This window comes from Triturus cristatus, chromosome 3_1, assembly GCF_964204655.1.
Source record: "Triturus cristatus chromosome 3_1, aTriCri1.1, whole genome shotgun sequence".
Classification (NCBI taxonomy): domain Eukaryota; kingdom Metazoa; phylum Chordata; class Amphibia; order Caudata; family Salamandridae; genus Triturus; species Triturus cristatus.
The window spans coordinates 1,139,110,437-1,139,134,377 of record NC_140583.1 but is presented as its reverse complement, the minus strand read 5'-3'; positions in this window follow the sequence as shown (position 1 = coordinate 1,139,134,377).

The window sequence follows — 23,941 nt, the reverse complement described above, 5'->3', positions numbered from 1 at the left end:
AGAATCTTGGCCCTCTTAACTGGATGATTTAAACCCTTAACATTAAGAGAAATTACATTTATACCTGGCATTCATGTGCAAGATTTATAAGTAGCAGGAAAATCTGAGGAGACAGCACAATAGTAGCCAAAAAATATATGAAAAACCGAAGCAGTGATGCAGAAGTCCCATTACGAAGGTATGAGAAATGGAGAAGAGAAAAGAATAGGAAAACATAAAGAGGATTCAGATGCACTCCAAATATATCCGGATCAACATCTAAACCAAGTCCCACCAGGGGATGTCTGTAAGAGACATGTTGCATGTGGAATCAACGTGGATACGCTGCGACAACAGCTACTGTCACCAGAACAGACTACCCCAACAAGGAGAATCAGCGGAACCAGGGAAGCAACGGAACTAAAGATATATCATAAATAAATGAATGTATTACCAGTGGATTTCATAGACATATCAGCTATGTATCAGGGATATGACAACAACCAGATTGATAAATAATTAAATATGAAATAAAGAACACATATAGAAAAAGATGACCATACCAAAATAGATCATTCATAATAAATATAACATCTATGAAACAATTATATGCACCTCCAAACAACTATAAATATAAAATCTAGTACTATATTTCAGGGTCATCGCAAACTAACTATATGTCATACAGACAATGCATAACCGAGCATCATAAGTCCTAAAGTAATACTACATAATGATCTAACATTTCAATATGGTAGACAAAAGAAGTAAATATATCAAATATCATATAAAAAGGTTAATATTGACCTCAACATTAGAAGTAGAGCACAGTAGATTCATATCATCCTTAGACCCCTCCATATTATCTGAATAATTCATAATTGGTAAATAGATCATTAATATATAAATAGAGAGTAACTTACATATAAAAACTAAATACAAGGAAAATACTTACCTAAGATAGGAAGACTAGCAAAGGGAGATATAATACTAGACAATGCTAAAAGAAATATCGTCACAGGCTGTACAATTAGAATAGTGTTAATGAAGTTCAAATGAATGCCCCACCACTTGATACCTATAAAAAATTGCAAAAGAAATATGTCTTAAAATAGCCTTGGCTATTACATATGTGATATGCAGTACTGTATAACATATCAAAAACTGACCTTTATAAAATATAACATGTAACAGAGCAATAATAACATGTATAATCATGGCAGAAAAATCTGTAAAAAGGACAGTGGAAGCAACCTAAAATAATTAAAGCATGTTAAAGGCATTACAGTAATTCATAGAATATGCAAGGATATATTCAAATGTTGTAGATCAAGAAAAAGTATATAGTTTATCATGAAAACATAAAAAGAATAACTGGATCATATGAATGACTAGGTTGACAGTCTGAATCCATCTGAGCTTCAGAGTGATAGTCCAGAAACGTTGAGAGATCTGCAGGTTCATAAAAGATCTGTGAGTTCCCCTTAAAAGTTCTTCAGAATTTTAAGGGTCCAGCAAAAGAAAACAGGATTCCTATGTCAGTAAGTTTTCTACGCAGATTAAGAAGGCCTTTCTGATGGATTACGGTATCTATGGCAAAGTCCTGTGAAATAGATTTTTTTTTTGCCCTCCCATTGAAGCAACTTGATCTTTCTCATTTGTGCTAAGATTTGCTCGGTGTGTTGATGTCTCAATGGCTTGAAGATCAGTGGTCCAGGGGAGGACATATTTTTAGGTTTAAAAGTTGGAACTCTGTGAGCTCGTTCAATTTCAAAATCTTGTTTGAAAGAGAGATGCATAACACTTTGGATCCAAGAAATCAAGAAGCCAGATCAGATCAGAATAAGCTTTATTCGATTTTAACCATTAAAATCACAAAAGCATACAGATAAAATACATATATACAAATACACACATATTACAAACTTAATTTGTTAAAAAACAGTGATAAGCTGATCATATTAATACATATAAGAACAAGGCAACCCTACGGCTAATAGTACAAACAAATTCATTTACAAAGAAAGTTTAGCTATTTATCCCTTTCCTTGCTTTAAAGATGTTCTTTAAAAAGCCAGCCAGAACACCAATACAATAAGTGCTATCCAACAGTTGCAAGTATAAAAAGGCAGGACGGCATTGCCTCCATCCTCCCACCTTTAACAGAGGCATAATCCATCTTAATCTTTCCTTACCATAATATTTACAGAATAAAATCACATGTATAGTGGATTGAGGGGAAATGTTGTCACAAGGGCAGAGGCTGAGGTTACTAGACCAATCATTCATTCTTGGGTGGCTAATTAGACGATGAAAGATTCCAAACCTAAAACGTGTTAAAAGATATCTGTCATATCCCCCAGTACAACATAAAAGATACGATTGGATTTCATAAGTAATCAAGGTCATTTGATGTTGGACTACCATACATTTATTCATCTCGGCGGCCATTCTAAGCGACTCGAGATGGGACATGCACATTACTTTAAAATCCTTCCTTGGTATACAATTCATTGACTCTGGGGAAATGTAATATTCTTGGTGCCCCAAATCAAACATGAAATTCTCAACGTATTTCAGCCAAGTAATCTTACTTGCATGATCCAAATTCATTGAATCCTTGATGACTTCCCTATTTAGGCCAGTAAAACTGGAAGTCCAGACACGATGCCAAAGAAGCACCAGTTGTACTTTAATCATATGTGTTATATAGGAAATACCCAATTTGCTATGGCAGTTAAAAACTAGGGAGCTAACAGGTACAGCTAAAATATACCTTAAAAAGCGTTTTCCACGTGTTGAATAGAAGATACATCATAAGAACCCCAGACTCCCGCCCCATATGTCGCAATGCTCTCACATTTTGCCTGGTAGATCTTCAGGAGGATCCCCAGAGGTCTTTTGCCCATTTTCCTTGAGAAGTTTACCACAGCCGCAGTCGACTTCATAAAGAGTAGGCTCCTTGCCCTGACTGCTGCCCCCCATGAACCTGTTTGCTCAAACACAATGCCAAGTTATGTGAAGATGTTAGTGGAGGCAACCCTGCTATTCCCCAAAGGGAGACTGCTGCATTTTTCCTCCCGTCCACATGTCATAATAAAGGTTTTTTTGGCATTTAATTTGAGCCCCAGATCATCCATAAAACTGGTGTAAGAAGCAAGGGCCTTCTGCAGACCAAGCTGCATATGGGCCATGAGTACTGCGTCATCTGCGTAGAGAAGGGAGAAAATCTGCCATTTGTTTACATATGGCGGGTCTCTAGCCTTTCTTGCCAACTCCTGTTCCAAAGAGTTTGTATATAAAGTGAACAGGAACGGTGCCAAGACGCAGCCTTCTCTCACTCCCCTCTCCACTTTAATTGGCACAGTACACTCCCCTTTGAGTCCATACCGCACCTTAGCGGTGGCCCTTGAATATAGTTGTCTTAGGAACTGGACGAAAACCTGATCGACCTTCAGGTCAGCCAGAATATCCCATACTTTGCTGTGTATAACACAGCAAAGGCGGCTGTGAGGTCTACGAATGCTACATACAATTTCCCTGCCTTTGCCTGGGTATATTTTCCTATTAAAATATTTAAGTTAAAAACCTGCTCGTTTGTTCCGAGGCCCTCCCTAAAACCATATTGGACATCACTTAGAATATTATTCTCTTCTGCCCAGGTCTGCAATCTATCTAGGACTATCCTTCCTGCTACATTCATCAAAGAGTCGAGCAGAGATATCGGGCGATAACATGCTGGATTTTCCCTGTTCCCTTTTTTTAATAAATCGGTACTATAACGGATTCAGACCAAGCATTAATAAAACCCTTCTTACAGCAAACTTGGATAAACCGAGTTATTAAGGGGACCATAGTGAAGGTGTTGACTTAAACAAGTCAATAGGGATCCCGTCAGGGCCGGGGGCCTTACCACCCTTGCTAGCGTTAATCGCCACAATAACCTCTTCGTGATTAAAATGGAGTTGAATTAGCAGAAAGGTTAAGGGATCTCCCCCCTGACTATTTGCAGTGTTCGTGGTATTATCTGCACTGTTCTGTGATTTACGTTTGATAAAGCAACGGGGCCCCTGCTAAACTAATATCAAGCCCAAGCAGGGAATAAACTGATAGGGAAACAGCGAACACCGGGCACGGTGTAGTTAACAAAAAAGTTGCAAATTGACTCCCAGTTTGATGAGATTACCTCAAAGTAGACTAACAATTAACATGCATGCCTGACAAACATGTGACTACATATAATAAAACAGACAAACTAATATATTGATATTTTGTCTCTTTAATTAATACAAAATATAAATATTTATATAATTAAGTTTTCTATGTAAACATGTACATTTGTGGACAACAATATCTCATCATAAATGCTTCTATATATACAGATTATTTCCTATGTAATGCATATGAACATGATTAACCAATCATAATAAATCTGCAGTGCATACTTGTTATACCACAATTGTTTCTCACTTGTTGTGCTCTTCAATTATCTCATAGACAATAACAATATTCAAAAAGCAGTGTAAGAGTTTCTTTTTCAGATTTTTACTCTATAGACGATAGATGGACACATAGGCGGTAGGTTGACACAACGCGTTTTGGCTAGGCCTTCGTCAGGAACCCGCTCTGATATTTACACTACATATGAAAAATGATAACAACAAAAAACATATACCAATTAAAAATCAATCTTAAAATTGGGAGTCAATATAGCAAGCATTATTCATTTGAACAAAGTTTTTTTTAATATAAAATATATTCAACTAATAAGAATGATCAGATCTGATCCAAGGTCTCAAAATTCGACTGAGGAAAACACCCTTAAGGTGGAAAATAAGCACGATTGACTTCAAAATGCTTAAAGGACATATTTTCTGTAATTAATCTGTTCACCTAAGAGCCCTTAAGTTGTTGTTTATAGGCTATAATCACAAGAATGATTACATGCCTCTTTTATTGGTGGGAGAACTAGGTGATCTGCTGCTAACCAATATGTATCTGGATGTTGATTATCTATACCTGATAAAGGCATATATACTTCTTCAAAACTCTCACAGGATACTATTTATATCCGTTAATCTATTCAAAAACATTTTAATACCAACCCTCATTCGTGTTGCAGTTCAAATTCTTTACTTCAATTACTCAGTGAAACCCAAAATGTATTCTTCTTGAAGTTGATATTCTACGGTGTTACTAATTGCAAGACAAAAAAAGATGCATACATATATCACAATAGAGCAACTAATCGATATATGGTCCACATCTATTACTGATTACATACGTTTGAATTGTGAATAATAACCATTCTCCCATACGTAGTTTCCAGTACTCACTTGCTAAAAGGTAATATTCTGGACATCCATATGGCATCCAATATAAGATGGCAGAAGATTACAACTTCTATCCTTTCTTCAATGGAGGAATCGGATCTGGGGGTTCAGATATATACATGGATATAGTGTAAACTCTAGCCTTAAATTATTTGATATAGAGAAAATCCACTGAAAGTCGTGTAGTATTTTATAGATTAATGCCGAAGATTATCAAACTCACTTTGTATTTCTTCAATTATTATAATGTCTCACCACTTGTATTAATTAAATTGTTACAGTTGCTTCAATTACCTACTCTATATCATGCCTTTGCCACTTACTATTTCTTCAATTATATCCCGTTGTTACCGTAGTTAACCAGTATATTTAAATGTACATACCTCAGTCAGTCTTATATTATCGTTCTAGTCTTGATTTGACTTTTACGTTTTTATCATCTTTTCTGGCAATGTGATTTCTTCCGTGTTTAATAGCCTAATTCGTAAGGTTCTTAGGTGAACAGATTAATTACAGAAAATATGTCCTTTAAGCATTTTGAAGTCAATCGTGCTTATTTTCCACCTTAAGGGTGTTTTCCTCAGTCGAATTTCGAGACCTTGGATCAGATCTGATCATTCTTATTAGTTGAATATATTTTATATTAAAAAAAACTTTGTTCAAATGAATAATGCTTGCTATTTTGACTCCCACTTTTAAGATTGATTTTTAATTGGTATATGTTTTTTGTTGTTATCATTTTTCATATGTAGTGTAAATATCAGAGCGGGTTCCTGACGAAGGCCTAGCCAAAACGCGTTGTGTCAACCTACCTCCTATGTGTCCATCTATCGTCTATAGAGTAAAAATCTGAAAAAGAAACTCTTACACTGCTTTTTGAATATTGTTATTGTCTATGAGATAATTGAAGAGCACAACAAGTGAGAAACAATTGTGGTATAACAAGTATGCACTGCAGATTTATTATGATTGGTTAATCATGTTCATATGCATTACATAGGAAATAATCTGTATATATAGAAGCATTTATGATGAGATATTGTTGTCCACAAATGTACATGTTTACATAGAAAAAAATAATTCATTGAAAAATCAGAAAACTTAATTATATAAATATTTATATTTTGTATTATTTAAAGAGACAAAATATCAATATATTAGTTTGTCTGTTTTATTATATGTAGTCACATGTTTGTCAGGCATGCATGTTAATTGTTAGTCTACTTTGAGGTAATCTCATCAAACTGGGAGTCAATTTGCAACTTTTTTGTTAACTACACCGTGCCCGGTGTTCACTTTTTCCCTATCTGTCCTGTGATTTATACACGTTTAAGAAAAAATCTATGCAAGTTTTCTCGTCAATTGCGACTGCTAATGTCGCAACGTCAGATTTGGTAACGAACCGTGCATTAACTGCCCTCCAGAATGATGAGCTATCTTTGCTCAGAGATGCTTTTTGGAGGGCATCCCAAGCTAGGTCTTTTAGCTCTTTCTTTCTGGATTGCCTAGCCAGATTTTATGTACTTCTATATTTTCTAATTTCCTCCTGATCTCTCACGGCCCTATGTAAAGCCTCTTTTAGTCGTGTATACGTTTTTGTGCAATACGAATCAAATCAACCATTTTTACAGGATCGTGTACCCTTCGTTTCCACTGTTAACAGGTTTTGGATAATCCGAGAAATTTCAGAAAAAGTCCACAAAGTATTATCATGGGAGTTAGTTTCCCCCAGACACTTTAAAATAAAACCATTAGCCATTGTTATAATTTTCTTATTCAATTCAACAGGGTGTTGACTGGACCAACGTAGGGTATATCCATTTAAACGTGCAAGGGAGAAATTTTTAGTCCATGCCAGTTGATTTTTTGAATATATTTTAACAGCTGTGGGCAGACAAATGTTAATACTCAAGGGCTGGTGATCACTCATTACATTTGGATATACTTTATAGTTTGCAATAAAATTAGCATAACGGTTAGGAGAAATAATAAAATCTATTATAGATCGTAGTCCCCTGCCAATAAAGGTGTAATCAAGCTTCACATTCGGGGAACACAGACAGTTGGCAAACCCAAGATCAAGGGCCATAAGTAGGAAGCCCACTACCAGTCGGTAACGGCCGATTTTCGGTAAATATCCCGTTACCGACCGGTATTCAGGCTTTTGGTATGTAGGGGGCACATTTCAGGATTCGGTAATTTACCGAATCGGTAAAATTACCGAATCAGTAATTTTACCGATTCGGTAAATACCGAATCCTGAAATGATATGTAGGGGGAGTGTGTGGTTGTTGTGGGGATTCGTTATTTACCACCAACTAAAAGTTGGTGGTAAATGACGAATAGCTGTAAAAAAGCATTTCTTTGCACTTTGAAGTGTGCAATGTGGCAGACATACATGCCCTTAGGCCATGTATGTGTGACACATGTGCACACATGCAGGAATCAGGGGTGCAACAGGGTGTCACTGTGACACCCTGCCACCCTTGATTGTGCTCCCCCCATTACCGAATCGGTATTTACCGATTCGGTAATGGTAACTGGCTTCCCATTGATTCCTATGGGCCTCCTGGCCCATAGGAATCAATGGGAAGCCAGTTACCATTACCGAATCGGTAAATACCTATTCTAAATTACCGACCCATTCCGAATCGGTAAATATTACCAATGGAATACCTACATAGCATTTACCACTTCATAAATACCGAATCGGTAAAATTCGGTATTTATGAAGTGGTAAATGTTAGGCTACCTACATATGGCCCCAAGTGAGAACACGATTTCATTGAACATCTCCCCCATAGCAGTGTGCTCAAAGTGAATCGGGAAATCATCCTCTTCTAACTCCATCCCATAAATCCCCAGCCCAGCTTGCTGGCACAGATTGACATTGAAATCCTCTTCCCACACTATAATCATTTCTGTACTAGTAGTTGCCCTTAGTTTGCCCCGGTCCTCAATTAACCTTTTTAAAATGGAGCCCAGTTGGCCCTTTTCTACATTATAATAGAAATTAATGATGGCCAGGGTATAGCTGGAGTCTATGCAAATTAATATCATTTGGTAATAATTGCCTGATTTTATCCATTTAATCTTTAATACACTCAGCAGATTAGAAATGTACACACATATCCCTCCTTTTGGCTTCCCGTGTATTGAGTGAGTTGCAGGAGAATGGTAGGTCTTAAATTCATTCAAATGAACTTCATCTATCACCCAGGTCTCCTGTACACACAGGATGTTGAATTTATCAATAAACACATACCATGCTAGATTGTTAACTTTCTTAAGTAAGCCTGCTATGTTCCAAAATAGAACACTTATGTTTTTTAGGGGAATTTAGTCCACAGTCCGATTTTGTCTGATGGCCTAATTCAGGACTAGATTGCTCTATCTGTATGGGATTACTGGGCATACTTTGGTCTAAAATGTCCCTAATTGCAGGGGCTCACCCAGGAGCTTCTCCCTCATTGGTCGTGTTGACCATCGGGTCCGTTCTCGGAAAATCGTTACGGGCTGTATGGGTTATCCTATTTACCACAACCTTTGCAAGAGTACTCTGTTCTTTTTGACTGAGTAGTCAGTTGTTTGCTTCCAAAGATTGAAGAGGCCCAAATCTATTTGCCACCTCCAGATTATAGGAGAGATAGTTGGTAGGCTGAATAGAGGGATGGGTTCCTTCTTGTCGGGTAAAGAATTTAGGTTGATAAAAGTAGCCCAGAGGCAGAACATTGATACCTAAATTAGTAATGTTTTTGTCCCTGGCTCTATGTAAAATTTCCCTTACCAAGGAAGGAACACCAAAAGAAATAACAACACAATCCTCCTTCAGACTTTTCTTAATGTTAACAACCCAAGGTTCCTGTCTGACCATTTTAAATTCTCTAAAAATTTCCCTGGTCAGTCTAGTTCTATTCCCTAAGTAGTTATGGCTTTGTTCCTGTCACGATCCAGCGAAACAGACTGAAAGATGATTCTGCGAATGTACGTTTGCACTCTAAAAGACAGTGTCCTTGGAAATACCCACTCTGGAGAAGATTGACTCCCACTTGGAAGACATCGCTTAGATCCATTCTGCTTGGATTGCGATTCCCTTCCACTTCCAGTTAAATTCTGTAGATCATTTCCTGGAAGAGTACTCGGTCTAGTTGTTATAGGCGCGAGACTCTTCACAGGTCTCAATGCGCATGCGCGAGGTTCGCGCGGCGCACTTCAACTGTAGAATTTCAAGATAACGGTTGCCTTATCTTTCGAGGCTCGTTCCTTCAGAGAAAATCTTTTGAGAGAGTTATCTTCGTGGGTTCCAGGTTCCTTTTTTCAAAGGAAAGTATTCACAGAACAGTTTGTGTTGCACGGGAAATATTTTCTCACGTGCTTTCTGGTATTTATTATTTTTTCAGTTAAAATTCAGTCAGCAAGTCGACCGAATTGACAAGAGAATCCTTGTAGTGAATTCAGAAGGAGATACTACGTCACCAGCAATATTTCGGAGAAGCGTCTCTGTGAAGAGAGACCTTCTCCTCAGTCAAGTAAGAGTGTTGTTTTTATCATCTAAAAGCTTATGCAAGCAAGGAGAAGAAATAATCTGCTGAAGTACAATTAGAACTTATTGACTCAGAGTAGCTCTCAAAGAGGGAGTTTTGAACTGTGAAGTGACTTCAGACTAATATCAAAGGCAAGCAGCGAAGCAATTTCTTCTACAATAATTTTATCCAGAATAAAGACATTGAGATTTCAGCTTTTTCACCTGTGGGGCTCACAAGTTCACGGAGTAATACCACTAGTGGGCTTAAAAGACCAACAGCCTCAGAAAGCTGATCAAGTAATCAATAGACAAACAAGCATAGAGAGTGGCTTAGTTCTCCGACACAAAAGGTAAAAGTAGTTCCAGTGAAGAAAGCTTAAAACTACCTATAGAGTTAGGGAAGACTAATTTGTGTGTTATGTTTTTTAGGAGTCTTCATAAGAACAGAAGATACCATTAGCAGTTCCAGTGTCCGGAGGCAGTCTCTCTTTTGTTTGTCATCCACTTCCCCTTTCCCCCTTGGCTAAGTCCAGAGGCAGTTGTTTATTCCATCTGTCACTGGCTTGGATGAGAGGGAGTTGAGGACCTGTCATCTGCTCCTGGGGAAGTCGTTCCATTGATCTGACAGATTGAAGTGCCCAAAAAACCTCATTTTTGAGGGTTTAGATTTCCCCCCGAGCAGTATGGCGGAAGGGATAGATTTAAAGACCCTAACTTCTATTTTAGAAGGCATGCAGAAGCAACTTAATTGTGCCCTAGAAGATAATAAATCATTGAGAGAGGAAGTTAGAAGGTCGAGTCAGGAATCAATTCAGACTAGGCAAAGATTAGACGAGTTAGTTGCATCAGGTTCAGGATCTAAGGGATCTCAAGGATTATCAGGCAATCTATCTCCTTCAGATATTTCAACTCAAGTTATTCATGCAGTTTCACCAATTATTCCACTGGCGCCCCCAGAAAGATTTGGTGGAGATCCACAAAGAGCACAAATATTCTTAACTCAGTGTTCCCTGCATTTTTTGTGTCGGCCAGTCATCTTTGCAGAGGATCAATCAAAGGTGGCTTTCATACTGTCGTATTTGAATGGTGATGCTGCAGCTTGGTCCATGTCGTTAGTCTCACAGAATGATCCAATGTTATACAACTTTAACGATTTCAAGATAGAATTCTTACGAATATTTGATCGACGCTCAGCCTCCCAAGCCACAGACAACGAGTTATTGGAGCTCAAGCAGGGGAATCGAGATTTAGTTGCCTACTTGGCCCAATTTAATAAATTAGTGGTGGAATCCAAGTGGCCTGAAGACAAAAGAGCTGCAATTTTTTATAGAGGGTTAAAGGATGACCTAAAAGATGCTTTGGCTCAGATTCCTAGGAGGCCCACCGAAATATCTGAATTAATCGATTTGGTGTTGCAGATAGACCATCGTTTGAGTGAGCGTCGAAATGAAAAAAGAAGAGATGTTCGCCCGCTTCCACCACGTTTTGATCGAATGAAGACGGAAGGTCACAAGTCAGTAGAAAACTCCCAGACCGAGGAACCTATGCAGATAGGGTCTATACGAGGACCCTTATCCAAAGAAGAAAAGGAAAGGCGAAGATCTAGTCACCTGTGTTTGTATTGTGGCCTCTCTGGTCACTTTGTCAAGGATTGTCCGAAAAAACCAAAGAATTCTCTGCCGGGAAAAGGTCAGCTTCACCTGTGAAGAGAGTTGCCCAGGGTGAAGCAGATTCAAAGTCAACTCCAAATTTGCAGCAAGTGGTAAATACTTTACAATCATCCTCACCTCATGTGGTAGTTTCCTTTACGGCTAGATTTCGAAATCAGGAGATTAGCGGAGTCTCAGTGATGATAGATTCTGGGGCAACTGGAAATTTTTGTGACATCAAGTATGCCCGTCGCAAGGGGATAAGATTTGTTGAAAAGCAGGTTTTGGAAGTGGTCACAGCTGTTGATGGAACTAACCTATCTTCGGGACCTATCACTCATGAAACAGAATTAATCCAATTGACTGGATTGAATGGACATTCGGAATTGTTGACTTTTAACTTGATTGATGCTCCTCAATTTGAATTAATTTTGGGCCTTCCCTGGTTAACTGAACACAATCCACGCATAGATTGGGCTAGGAGAACCATTACCATGGATTCAACCTTTTGCAAGGAAAACTGCTTTTGTGAGCAATCCCATCAAACGGAAGATTCTCCTGCCCGGAAGTTAGCTGGTCGTCCTGCTTTAATTTGCTCTTTGGAAACCAAGGAAATTCCCGAAGAATACAAGGATTTGTCTTCAGTGTTCGATGTAAAAGAGGCAGAAAGGCTACCCCCCCATCGCCCCTACGATTGCAAAATTGACATTGAGCCAGGGGCCGTGTTGCCTTGCAGTAGAATCTATGCATTGACTGAAACTGAAAATCAATATCTTAAAAGTTATTTGGACAAACACTTGGAAAATGGATTTATTCGTCCCTCTAAATCTCCAGTATCGTCTCCCTTATTTTTCATTCCGAAGAAAGATGGAGAACTTCGAACTTGCATCGATTACAGAGCCCTGAATCAAGTGACAATCAAAAATCGTTATCCACTCCCGCTAATTTCAGTTTTGTTGGATCAAGTGAAAAATGCAAAGGTCTACACAAAATTGGATTTACGTGGGGCTTACCATTTGATTCGTATTGCCCCCGGAGATGAGTGGAAGACAGCATTTCGTACCCGTCATGGCTTATTTGAATATTTGGTGATGCCATACGGGTTATGTAACGCTCCAGCGGCGTTCCAGCATTTTGTGAATGACGTTCTCAGGGAGTTTTTGGACAGAATTGCCGTTGTTTATATCGACGACATATTGATCTTCTCTGACAGTCTGGAAGAGCATGTAACCCATGTCAGATTGATTTTAACTAGATTGCTGGAAAATCATCTCTATGTGAAACTGGAGAAGTGCGCCTTTCATGTGAATAAGGTGGAATTCCTTGGGTTTGTGCTATCCCCTGAAGGTGTAAGCATGGATAAGACTAAGGTGAAAGCAGTACAAGATTGGCCATCTCCCAAAAGTGTAAAAGAAATCCAAAGTTTCATCGGTTTTTCAAATTTTTACAGGAGGTTCATTTCAAATTTTTCCCACAAAGTAAGTCCAATCACACGTTTGTTAAGAAAAGGAGTCAAGTTTGTTTGGGATGAGGAAGCAGAAGAGGCTTTTCAATTCCTAAAGAGATCTTTTACTCAAGCCCCAATCCTGCTGCATCCAAGAACTGATGAACCATTCTATGTCGAAGCGGACGCCTCAGATGTTGCCATAGGAGGAATACTGTCCCAACGTCATAAGGATACAGGTCAATTGCACCCAGTGGCCTACTACTCCAGGAAGTTATCTCCTCCTGAATGCAACTATTCAATTGCAGACAAGGAATTGTTAGCAGTCAAGAGTGCCTTTTTGGAATGGAGGCATTATTTGCTAGGGGCCTTGCATAAGGTCACTGTTTACACCGATCATCGTAACCTTCAATTCCTTAAGTCTGCCAGGACATTGACGGCCAGGCAGTTACGTTGGTCATTGTTTTTTGCAGATTTCGATTTTGTAATCACCTTCAGACCTGGGACCAGTAATGTTAAAGCAGATGCTCTTTCCAGAATAAATACTGATCATTTAGAAACTGATCAAAGGAAACAGGCTATAATTCCGGAAGAGAAGATCATTGTAGCCTCTCTCAACACAGATTTTTCAAGTGAAATCCAAAGGGCCATGCCATTTGAAGAAATGATTCAGTGGGCAAATGAAGAATCAGAGAGAGAAATCAGAGATGGACTGCCTTATTTCCGAAATTGTTTGTATCTTCCGACTAAAAGACTGCAAGATCGAGCCTTGAAACTATGCCATGACGAATCTCTAGCTGGTCATAAAGGAGTTCAAAAGACCTTGGAGTTGGTTGAAAGAAATTTTTGGTGGCCAAAGATGAAATCACAAATACGACAGTATGTTTCCACCTGCGAGAGATGCCTGCAGGGGAAATCAGATCGAAGGGCTCCTCAAGGGTTGTTGATGCCAATGCCTACCCCACCTCACCCTTGGCACACTGTTTCGATGGATTTGATTGTAGACCTCCCTCCAAGTCAGGGTTTTAACACCATTCTAGTTATGGTAGACACATTCACTAAGATGGCACATTTTGTCCCTTTGAAGGAAATCCCCAGGGCTCCTCAATTAGCTCAATTGTTTACTCAACACATAGTGAGACTGCATGGGATTCCAAAGGTTGTAGTCTCTGATCGAGGCTCTCAATTTGTCTCCCACTTTTGGAGGGCCTTCACGATGAGGCTAGGCATTGATGCACGCTATTCCACCAGTTTCCATCCCGAAACTGATGGTCAAACCGAAAGAGTCAATCAAGACTTAGAACAGTATCTCAGGCTCTATTTGATGGATCAGAAAGCTGGGTGGTCTGAATTAATTTGGTCTGCTGAGTTTGCCTATAACAATGCCAAACATTCCACTACTGGTTACTCCCCCTTCTATTTAAACTATGGTAGGCACCCGAGTTTAATTTTTGAAAAAGATGAGGGATCAGTACCTGCAGTAGAAGAATTGGTAAATAAGGTTCAAGATTCATTGCGTCAGGCAGGTGAAAATATCAAAAAGGCTAAAGACTCTTATAAATTTCAGGCTGACAAAAAGAGAAGAGAGAGTCCCGCTTTTAAACCAGGAGACAAGATTTGGTTGTCCACCAAAAATCTAAAACTAAAAGAAAACCGTAAATTCCAACCCAGGTTCATTGGCCCATTTAAGGTAAAGAAGATGATAAATCCAGTGTCAGTTAAGATCCAGTTGCCACCCTATCTAAAGATTCACCCAGTGTTCCACGTTTCTTTGTTAAAGAAAAGTCCACCAAATTTGAGGTACCGATCTACCCCTAAACCCATTAATGTAGGTTCAGTGGAGGAGTTTGAGGTCCATAAGATTCTAGACTCAACCTTTAGAAAAGGTAAATTGTATTACTTGATCAGTTGGAAGGGTTTTGGTCCTGAAGAAAGATCTTGGGAGCCACATTCTAATGTTCACGCTCCCAAGCTCATTCGAGACTTTCACCAGAAACATCCTACTAAGCCAAGGTTGAAGGGACGTCTTTTGGTGGGGGGTACTGTCACGATCCAGCGAAACAGACTGAAAGATGATTCTGCGAATGTACGTTTGCACTCTAAAAGACAGTGTCCTTGGAAATACCCACTCTGGAGAAGATTGACTCCCACTTGGAAGACATCGCTTAGATCCATTCTGCTTGGATTGCGATTCCCTTCCACTTCCAGTTAAATTCTGTAGATCATTTCCTGGAAGAGTACTCGGTCTAGTTGTTATAGGCGCGAGACTCTTCACAGGTCTCAATGCGCATGCGCGAGGTTCGCGCGGCGCACTTCAACTGTAGAATTTCAAGATAACGGTTGCCTTATCTTTCGAGGCTCGTTCCTTCAGAGAAAATCTTTTGAGAGAGTTATCTTCGTGGGTTCCAGGTTCCTTTTTTCAAAGGAAAGTATTCACAGAACAGTTTGTGTTGCACGGGAAATATTTTCTCACGTGCTTTCTGGTATTTATTATTTTTTCAGTTAAAATTCAGTCAGCAAGTCGACCGAATTGACAAGAGAATCCTTGTAGTGAATTCAGAAGGAGATACTACGTCACCAGCAATATTTCGGAGAAGCGTCTCTGTGAAGAGAGACCTTCTCCTCAGTCAAGTAAGAGTGTTGTTTTTATCATCTAAAAGCTTATGCAAGCAAGGAGAAGAAATAATCTGCTGAAGTACAATTAGAACTTATTGACTCAGAGTAGCTCTCAAAGAGGGAGTTTTGAACTGTGAAGTGACTTCAGACTAATATCAAAGGCAAGCAGCGAAGCAATTTCTTCTACAATAATTTTATCCAGAATAAAGACATTGAGATTTCAGCTTTTTCACCTGTGGGGCTCACAAGTTCACGGAGTAATACCACTAGTGGGCTTAAAAGACCAACAGCCTCAGAAAGCTGATCAAGTAATCAATAGACAAACAAGCATAGAGAGTGGCTTAGTTCTCCGACACAAAAGGTAAAAGTAGTTCCAGTGAAGAAAGCTTAAAACTACCTATAGAGTTAGGGAAGACTAATTTGTGTGTTATGTTTTTTAGGAGTCTTCATAAGAACAGAAGATACCATTAGCAGTTCCAGTGTCCGGAGGCAGTCTCTCTTTTGTTTGTCATCCACTTCCCCTTTCCCCCTTGGCTAAGTCCAGAGGCAGTTGTTTATTCCATCTGTCACTGGCTTGGATGAGAGGGAGTTGAGGACCTGTCATCTGCTCCTGGGGAAGTCGTTCCATTGATCTGACAGTTCCGCAGTGATATCCATGTTTCATCTTCCCCTGATCGGGGGGCGGGGACATTAGCTAGGATCACAGTAAAGGGGGTAGCTGCTGGGGGTAAATTTAGGCTGAGTCGACTGCATAATCTATCATGTGTATCAAAATTAATTGGTCAAGTTTTTGTTGGTGGCTCTTTTTCATGTCTCGCCCCCGTTGGTTTTTCTGACCCACCCCTATCTTTACTATCAGACGCTACGGGGAATTTGGTTTTACACCTTGTGTTACTTATGATGTACTTGGAGGGACTGTTTTACACATGTTCCCCTTCTGCATTATTAGGCTCTGGTTTCTTACAACTTTCTCCAGACCTAGTTCCATTTTTTCTAATCTACCTTCTAGAGTGCTGATAGACTGTTTCACATACTCTGATAAGTCCATGATCAATTTGGACGTTTTCGTTATACGGACCATTTCCTGTGTTTTTTAATTGGGGTTCATTTCCTTTACCCTTATGAGGCGAAACGTTATCTTTTTTCCCTGCTGTTTTTTCGGGTTAGTTTTCGATGGTATGTTCTCGAGGAGGGCCAGGGATATTACTCGGGAGGAACTATCCAGTGACTCAACAGATCTTAGGTTACAGGGTCTTTTTGATGGAGGTGATGTTTCAGCATCCAGCTCACAAATAGAGATATTGTCAGGAATTATCTGAATGCACCCATTATTTAATAACTGGGTTTGAGGTTCCCGAAGAGCGTGCTTCGTCTGTCACTGTTTCAGGTAGAGATGATTCTTTGCTGTTACTGAGTAACCCCTGGGCGTCTATGTTTAACGTTTCTTCCAAGCAGGATATCTATTTTTCTATCGCACCTACAGACCCCGTTCGGTAATTTAGCAGGGTTATTTTAGCATCTTTCTGTTTGCTAGAATGTTTCACGGTAGTATTAGCTGTTAATTTTCTTTTCCCCATGTTAGTCACAGTCCCAGCAAATTACTACTTTGATGAAATCGTTGCATATAAAATGTCCCTTTTGTCAATTGGTCTCTTAATCACTTAATAAATGTGTGATTTACAAAAAATGTGCAAAAAATAGTGAAAAAGAATAAAGTCAATTTATTGTCAGTAAGAGTACTTGCCCCAGGAATCGCGTTGGTCAAGGCCAAACGAAACCCAACTCAAAAGGGGGTCGCCCAGCCCGGCCTCTGACGGGCCCGCACATGGCCCACGTGCGTCCTGCGCTGCGGGAGCCTGCGCTCAATTTTCAAGCGCATCCTGGTGCAGTAATTGGCAGAATGCGGCGTCAGCGGCTCTGGCCATGAAAGAGACCTAGCAGGTAGCCGCAGGTAGCAGTGGACGGCAAGATCCGCCCTGCGGAAGCCCACACTCAGTTTTCAAGTGCCTCCTGGCGCTGCGATTGGCGGTATGCGGCGTCAGCGACTCAGGCCGCGAAAGAGACCCAGCAGGTAGCAGCAGGTAGCAGTGGACAGCGGGACCCACCCTGTGGGAGCTGGCACTCTATTTTCAAGCATCTACTGGTGCTGTGATTGGCGGAATGCGGCGTCAGCGGCTCCGTCCGCGAAAGAGACCCAGCAGGTAGTAGCAGGTAGCAGTAGACAGCGGGACCGCCCTACGGGAGCCCACGCTCAATTTTCAAGCACCTCCTGGCGCTGTGATTGGTGGAATTCAGCATCAGCGGCTCCGGCTGCGAAAGCGACCCAGCAGTTAGCAGCAGGTAGCAGTGGACAGCGGGACCCAGTCAATCACCGAAGGAGCAAAGTTCTCAACCCCCTCCAGGACTTCAAAGATATGAAGATTACTTCTCTGATTACGATCTTCCTGTTCAGTTAGATCTCTTCTTAAAGATGAGAGGGAGCACTCCAAATTTTGAATATGTTTAGCCTGCTTATTTGTGTATTTTTCCACATCACTTATTCGTATCTCAGCATTAGACACTCGTATTGAAAGTTCTTTGAAGTCATTACGGATCCTTGCCACCTCCACCTGAAGTAGATCTGTATTGTCTTTAATGCTGTGAGCTATGTCATACACAGTGTTAAGTTTAAGTATAATAGCCTCCAGAGTTGGAGCATAGTTAGGGCTTCCTGTTGGAAATTTCGAAATCGGTGGAGAATTTTTAGAGCGTTTCAGTCCCTGTCTTTAGTAGTACCACCTGTACCTTCCACCATTGGATACCCGTAAAGGCTAAGGCTAAATATCCTTAATGTATTCGCAGACAAGCAGAGTGGTAATATGAGCAGACCACTGTGCCACCAGTACCAAAATCAGCAATCTAACTATTATGCAAAAAAAGAAGAAAAATAAGTCTTCACAACGTGAAAACACTTTTTGAAGTATCCAATGCGTATTAGGAGGAGAAAATATGCAAAGGGAAAAAAAGTCAGTGTGTACCCATTAGATACTCAATGGCATTATGAAAGAAAGAAATGGTAGCACACTCCAAATATAGCGCATCGAAAAATCATAAGTAAAAAACTGGAAATATCAGCGATCCAAGTGAGAGGTTTCCCTAAAATACTGATGGCTGTGGGGAAAATTTATTGCCAAAAGAGACTCAGGAAAACAAATAACCTCTGAGTAAATTTCAGACAGCAATAAGTATTTGACATTCAAAGGCACACTTGGAGACTGTCAGGCAAACTATTACTTTACAGGAAAATCATTCTTGGCAACTGCCATTGTCAAATTTTCACTAAAGAGATTGGTATTCCCAGTAATTGTAAATGCAGAATTCCAGAACTGGGACTTATTTCAAAAACGTTGTAGCAAACAAAACCATACAGGTTATTGCCGGATAAGTCTCAATAAAAACAATTAAGCTCCGATTAGTGTTCAAACTACAATAAGAGCTGGAATTTCACTCAAAGGCAAATTAATGCATCGCAGAACAGTTCCTCTTAGAGGCAACCATTTTTTAATCTTCACTGAAGAAATATATTGAAACTTCACTAATTTTTATGAAGAATCCAAAACTTGGGTCATATTACCAAAGGGATTCAGTAAACAGTACCTTGTACTTATGAAGGAGACTCTCTGGTACTGACCCTGTGGTCTGAAAGGTACTGACGACCTAGCCTCAACACCTGCTTGTTGTGACTAGGGTGACCAACCGTCCGTAAATTTCACGGACAGTCCGTAATTTCGGCCGTCTGTCCGTTGTCCGTGAAGGATTCTTTAACGGACGCCATTTGTCCGTAATTTTAACCGGGCACCGGTCGCACAACCCTAAAGCCGGCACAGCATCCACCCACCTCCCTTCTTGACTCCGATGCTGTTGAGGTCGGGTGTAACCGACTCTGATTCAGTACCAAAGCTCAGATACCCAGAAGCACTGGAGAGGCACAGCGGGATGGCAACCCTCACACCTTCCGCCCTTGATGAGCTGTTACACCTTCCGCCCTCGATTAGCTGTTAAGAGGAGTTTGAAGGTGACTGAGTGGGAGGGCTGACGCTTCAGGAGCAGGGGCATCTATTCAGATGCAAACAGCCCTGAATGCGTCATGTCTCTGCAATTTAGAGGCACCTCACACATTCCCTTTCTGCCCAGGGCCTCAAACATCCTAGAACCGGCCCTGATTACCCCGAGGCAGCACGTGGTTCTCTTCACAGAGCTTAATTACTGTTACTAAATTGTAAGCAAACCTCGGTTCTTCAAACATGCAGTCTATAATTTAATAAAATAAAGAAATGGCACAAACGCACCCCCACTGATTAACAAAGTATGGAGGACAATCAGATAAACCAGTTCTCTTGGAGTATCTCCTTTAAGTACTGTACATCACAGTGGAGGATGGCAAAACTAACATTTTGGAAAGAGAGCCTGTCTTCTCGTTGTCTTGTCCAGGAGGGGGTGAGGAGCCCTACTCCACCCTGGAAGAGACCAAGATGATACTTGAATACTGCATGCCCACCCCTGTGCCCACCCTGGTGTATCCTGTTCCCCCTCCTGTGATGGCTCCTGCCCCCCCAGTGATGGCTCCTGTCCCCCCATGTGGTGGCTCCTGTCCCCCCCCACGTCTGTGATGGCTCCTGTCCCCCCGTGGTGGATCCTGTCTCCGCCCTGGGTGGCTTCTGTCCCAGTCCTGGAATGGCTCCTGCAGCGAGGATGAAGTTCTTGATGGGCCTCTTCTCAAAAAGGCTCAGCTCAAAATGAATACGAAAAGGTGAGCGAGTGAGTAAGTGAAGGGATGGGTGGATGGCTGGATGAATTAGTGAAAGGGTGAATGGATGAATGAAAGATTTAATAGGTGGATAATGAGAGAGGATGGATGGATGAGAGAAAAGGTAAATAGCTGGATAGGTGAAAGGTGGATGATGAGTGAGTGGGTGGATGGATGAGTAAAATGATGGATGGATTGATGAATAGATAAGTGCAAGGGTGAATGGATGGACGGATGAGTGAAAGGGTGGATGTAAGAATTGATGAGTGAGTGAAAGGGAGGGTAGGTGGACAAAAGGATGAATAGATGAGTAAAGGAGTGAAAGGATAAATGGATGAGAGAAAGGATGGATGAGTGATAGGGTCAATGGATGGATTCATGAGTGGATGAGTAGATGGATGGGTGGGTGGATGGATGGATGGAAGGAAGGATGGCTAAGTGAAAGGGCCGATGGAGAGAGAAAGGGAGGATGGATGGATGACTGAAAGGGTGGATGGGTGAAAGGATGAGTGACTGGGTGGATGGGTGAGTAAGTAAAGGGATGGCAGGATGGGTGAAAGGGTAAATGGCTGGATGGATGAGTGAATGGATGGATGGGTAGAAGAGTGGATGGATGAGTGTACAGATGGATAGGGTGAAAGGGTGTATGGATGGAAAATGGATGGATGAGTGAAAGGATGGATGAAGGAATGGATGAGTGAAATGATAGATGGAAGGATACTTGATGGATAGGTTTGCAAATGGCTGAATATGGTTGGGCTTACTTATATACTATTCCGCGACCTCCTCTGATGTGTCTGTAAAACTTACCTATTGTCCTGAAATTTTGTCCTGAATTTTGACCTCCTGTCCTGCATTTGTGTCCTGAATTTTGACCCTTTGTCCTGAATTTTTACACTCATCATCCTGAATTTGCACCAATGTCAGTTGGTCACCCTAGTTGTGACGCAGATTATAAGGGGCCGCCATTTTACGGATGCCGGAATGGTACAACTAGAAAGATATCTACCGTGTACTGCCATCCTCGGGTGAGTGAAAATCACCCGATAAACATGTCAAATAGAGCGTTCGCACCGGAGCAGCTGCGGAGCTCAGGGAAAAGCAGCCATCTTCGCTGCGTGTTAAGCCACGCCCCCAGCCGCAGGTCTATCTTTGATGTGCAGATGCAGGTAGGTTTGTGCCCAAATGTGTAGAAACTATTTGTGCCTTGTAAACTACCTTCATCTTTCTGTACTCCTATATTTGTGCGCTGATTTATTTTGGTGCCATTCAGCAAGTTACACAGTAACACAGCATTAATAGTTTATGCCCAGTTGCACAGCCTGAATTTGCATGCCTTGGCATACTGAAGCCAGATCCAATGCTTCTTTAAATATTTTATGGGACAGAATGTTTATTGATTGAATTCATACAACATTTGTAACAGAAATGTTGCACATGTCTGCCAGTATAACATAAATTAACATAACGTGTATTTGTAAAGCTCACCTTCACCCATGGGCATCTTGGCGCTGAATAACAGATGTTAATTTTTACCCAACTCAATGGTAATCATTGTATGTCACTGGCAGATTGCTTTAACCAACAGAAACCTCATTAACCTCTTAGATCACCTTGTCTACTGATAAATCTCAAGATGTCAAGATCGAAAAGTTCACATGTGGGCAAGCTAAGAGGAAATCGACTAGAGATCAAAACTATAAAAAAAAAATCAGAGAATCAATATTCATTTCAAATTGTTTTTAAAGGAGATATTTACTGTATTTTCCGTGGCTAATTCCTAAAACTTGGTATCAATATTCTGGACTTCAGTCTGCCTGTGCTCCTATTTTTTTAGGTGAAATTAACAATCAAAGGGCATTGTATGAGAAATAAAAGGTATGGTATAAATACCAATGGCCCTCCTAAAACTCAAACCCACCAAGGTTGATAGTTTTCTTAAAAAACACCCTTAAGATGAGTACAATTTTCACTGCAGCAATAAATGTTGCACTCAGTGGAGAGTAAGTATAATAAAAGCAAAAAAAGGTCTGACATCCACATTATTACATTTAACACAAATTTCAAAATGTATTTCAGTTACCCTTTACATAGCTTCAATTCATCAATCGAATGTCTTTATTCACTGTATTTGTGTAGCATAAAAGCGCAGTTCAAGATAAAAGAAAACAGGAGAATAAAATGCATTCAATAGTTATCACAAACATCATAAGATCAAGATACAAAAAGCAAAACATTCGTTCAGTTGTCATCACAGAGATCGTGATATAAAGGAATCATTCATAAAAATCACTGTAAAAACGAAGAAACAGTGCATATTCAACTAGTGATGCCCCCACTTCCTTCTTATCGTTCACATGTTAACTCGTAGGGATTAACCAATGCCAAACCGACCTATTTCCTAACTACTAACTGCATTCCTTCTAAGTTTCAAAATATGCCATATAAAGGTTTGCCACGGAAAAACATACCAGAGGACAATGCAGCTGCTGGAGAATAATTTAAAAAGTGGTAAAATCGTATTTTTCCCCAGAATCCTTTAGAAAGTGCAGCAAAACATGATGTGTAAGTTAATTTGGGTAGATTTACTATACATTTACCATCACAGGGGCAGGCGGCAAGCTCTTCAATCGAATAGCAGTTTGAGGGGTATCCCCCCATTAGTGGAAGGTAATTAAAACAAAATCTAGTGAAAACAAATCGATGCTGCTGCTTCTGATTAGGAGATAGATAACATTGTGTACCTTCCGGTGTGGGAAACAGCTTCTAAATGAAATGGACACAGTAGACTTATGCCTGTCAGCTGCTACTCTATTTGACACAACCTTGACTAGAAACCTTTCAATCAGCCTAGTCTTAGGGTAACCCGCGACAAGTTAAAGAATCCTCAATAACAAGTCAATTTAGTGGAACAGAATCCCTGACCCAGTTGGATCGCCAAAGCAAAAGTGGAGCTAATTTAATTATATCCTCTATGAAAGGGATACCAAGCTCATCATCACAAATAAAATTCAGACAGCCATGCCAAACTGCTAAGAGTTTTTTGAGAAAAGAGTTTTCAACCCGTTGTATATCATAGGTATCAACCATACCCCAAATTCCTGCCCCATAGTGGCAGTCAGCACTGACACCTGTGGCACATGCTAAGAGGAAATCAATTGATTTAGAGCTCAAAATTAAAATAAAAAATCAGGGAATCAATATTTATTTCAAATTGTTTTAAAGGAGATATTTACTGTATTTTTCTTGGCTAAATCATACAAGTTTGGTTTCAATATGCTGGTCTTCAGTCAGTCAGTCAGTCAGTCAAAAAGCTTTATTTCGATAATTGTATCATAAAAGCATTAACATACAAACATAAAAGTTACAATTTATCGAAAAAGAGACATATAAAACAGATGTCAATGACTGAAGATGGACTATCCATCTGGTTACTTTACACCAGCCTAAAATAAGTTACAATGTTAGAGACTTCCATTAATTAAGAATTAAAATGTGATCATTATAAATAATTTCTCATATAATAAAATCAGAGTTAAAAAAACATTAAAACAAGATCATGTGATGGGACAGAGGAGTTTACTTCTGATGATCCATGACCACCCCAGA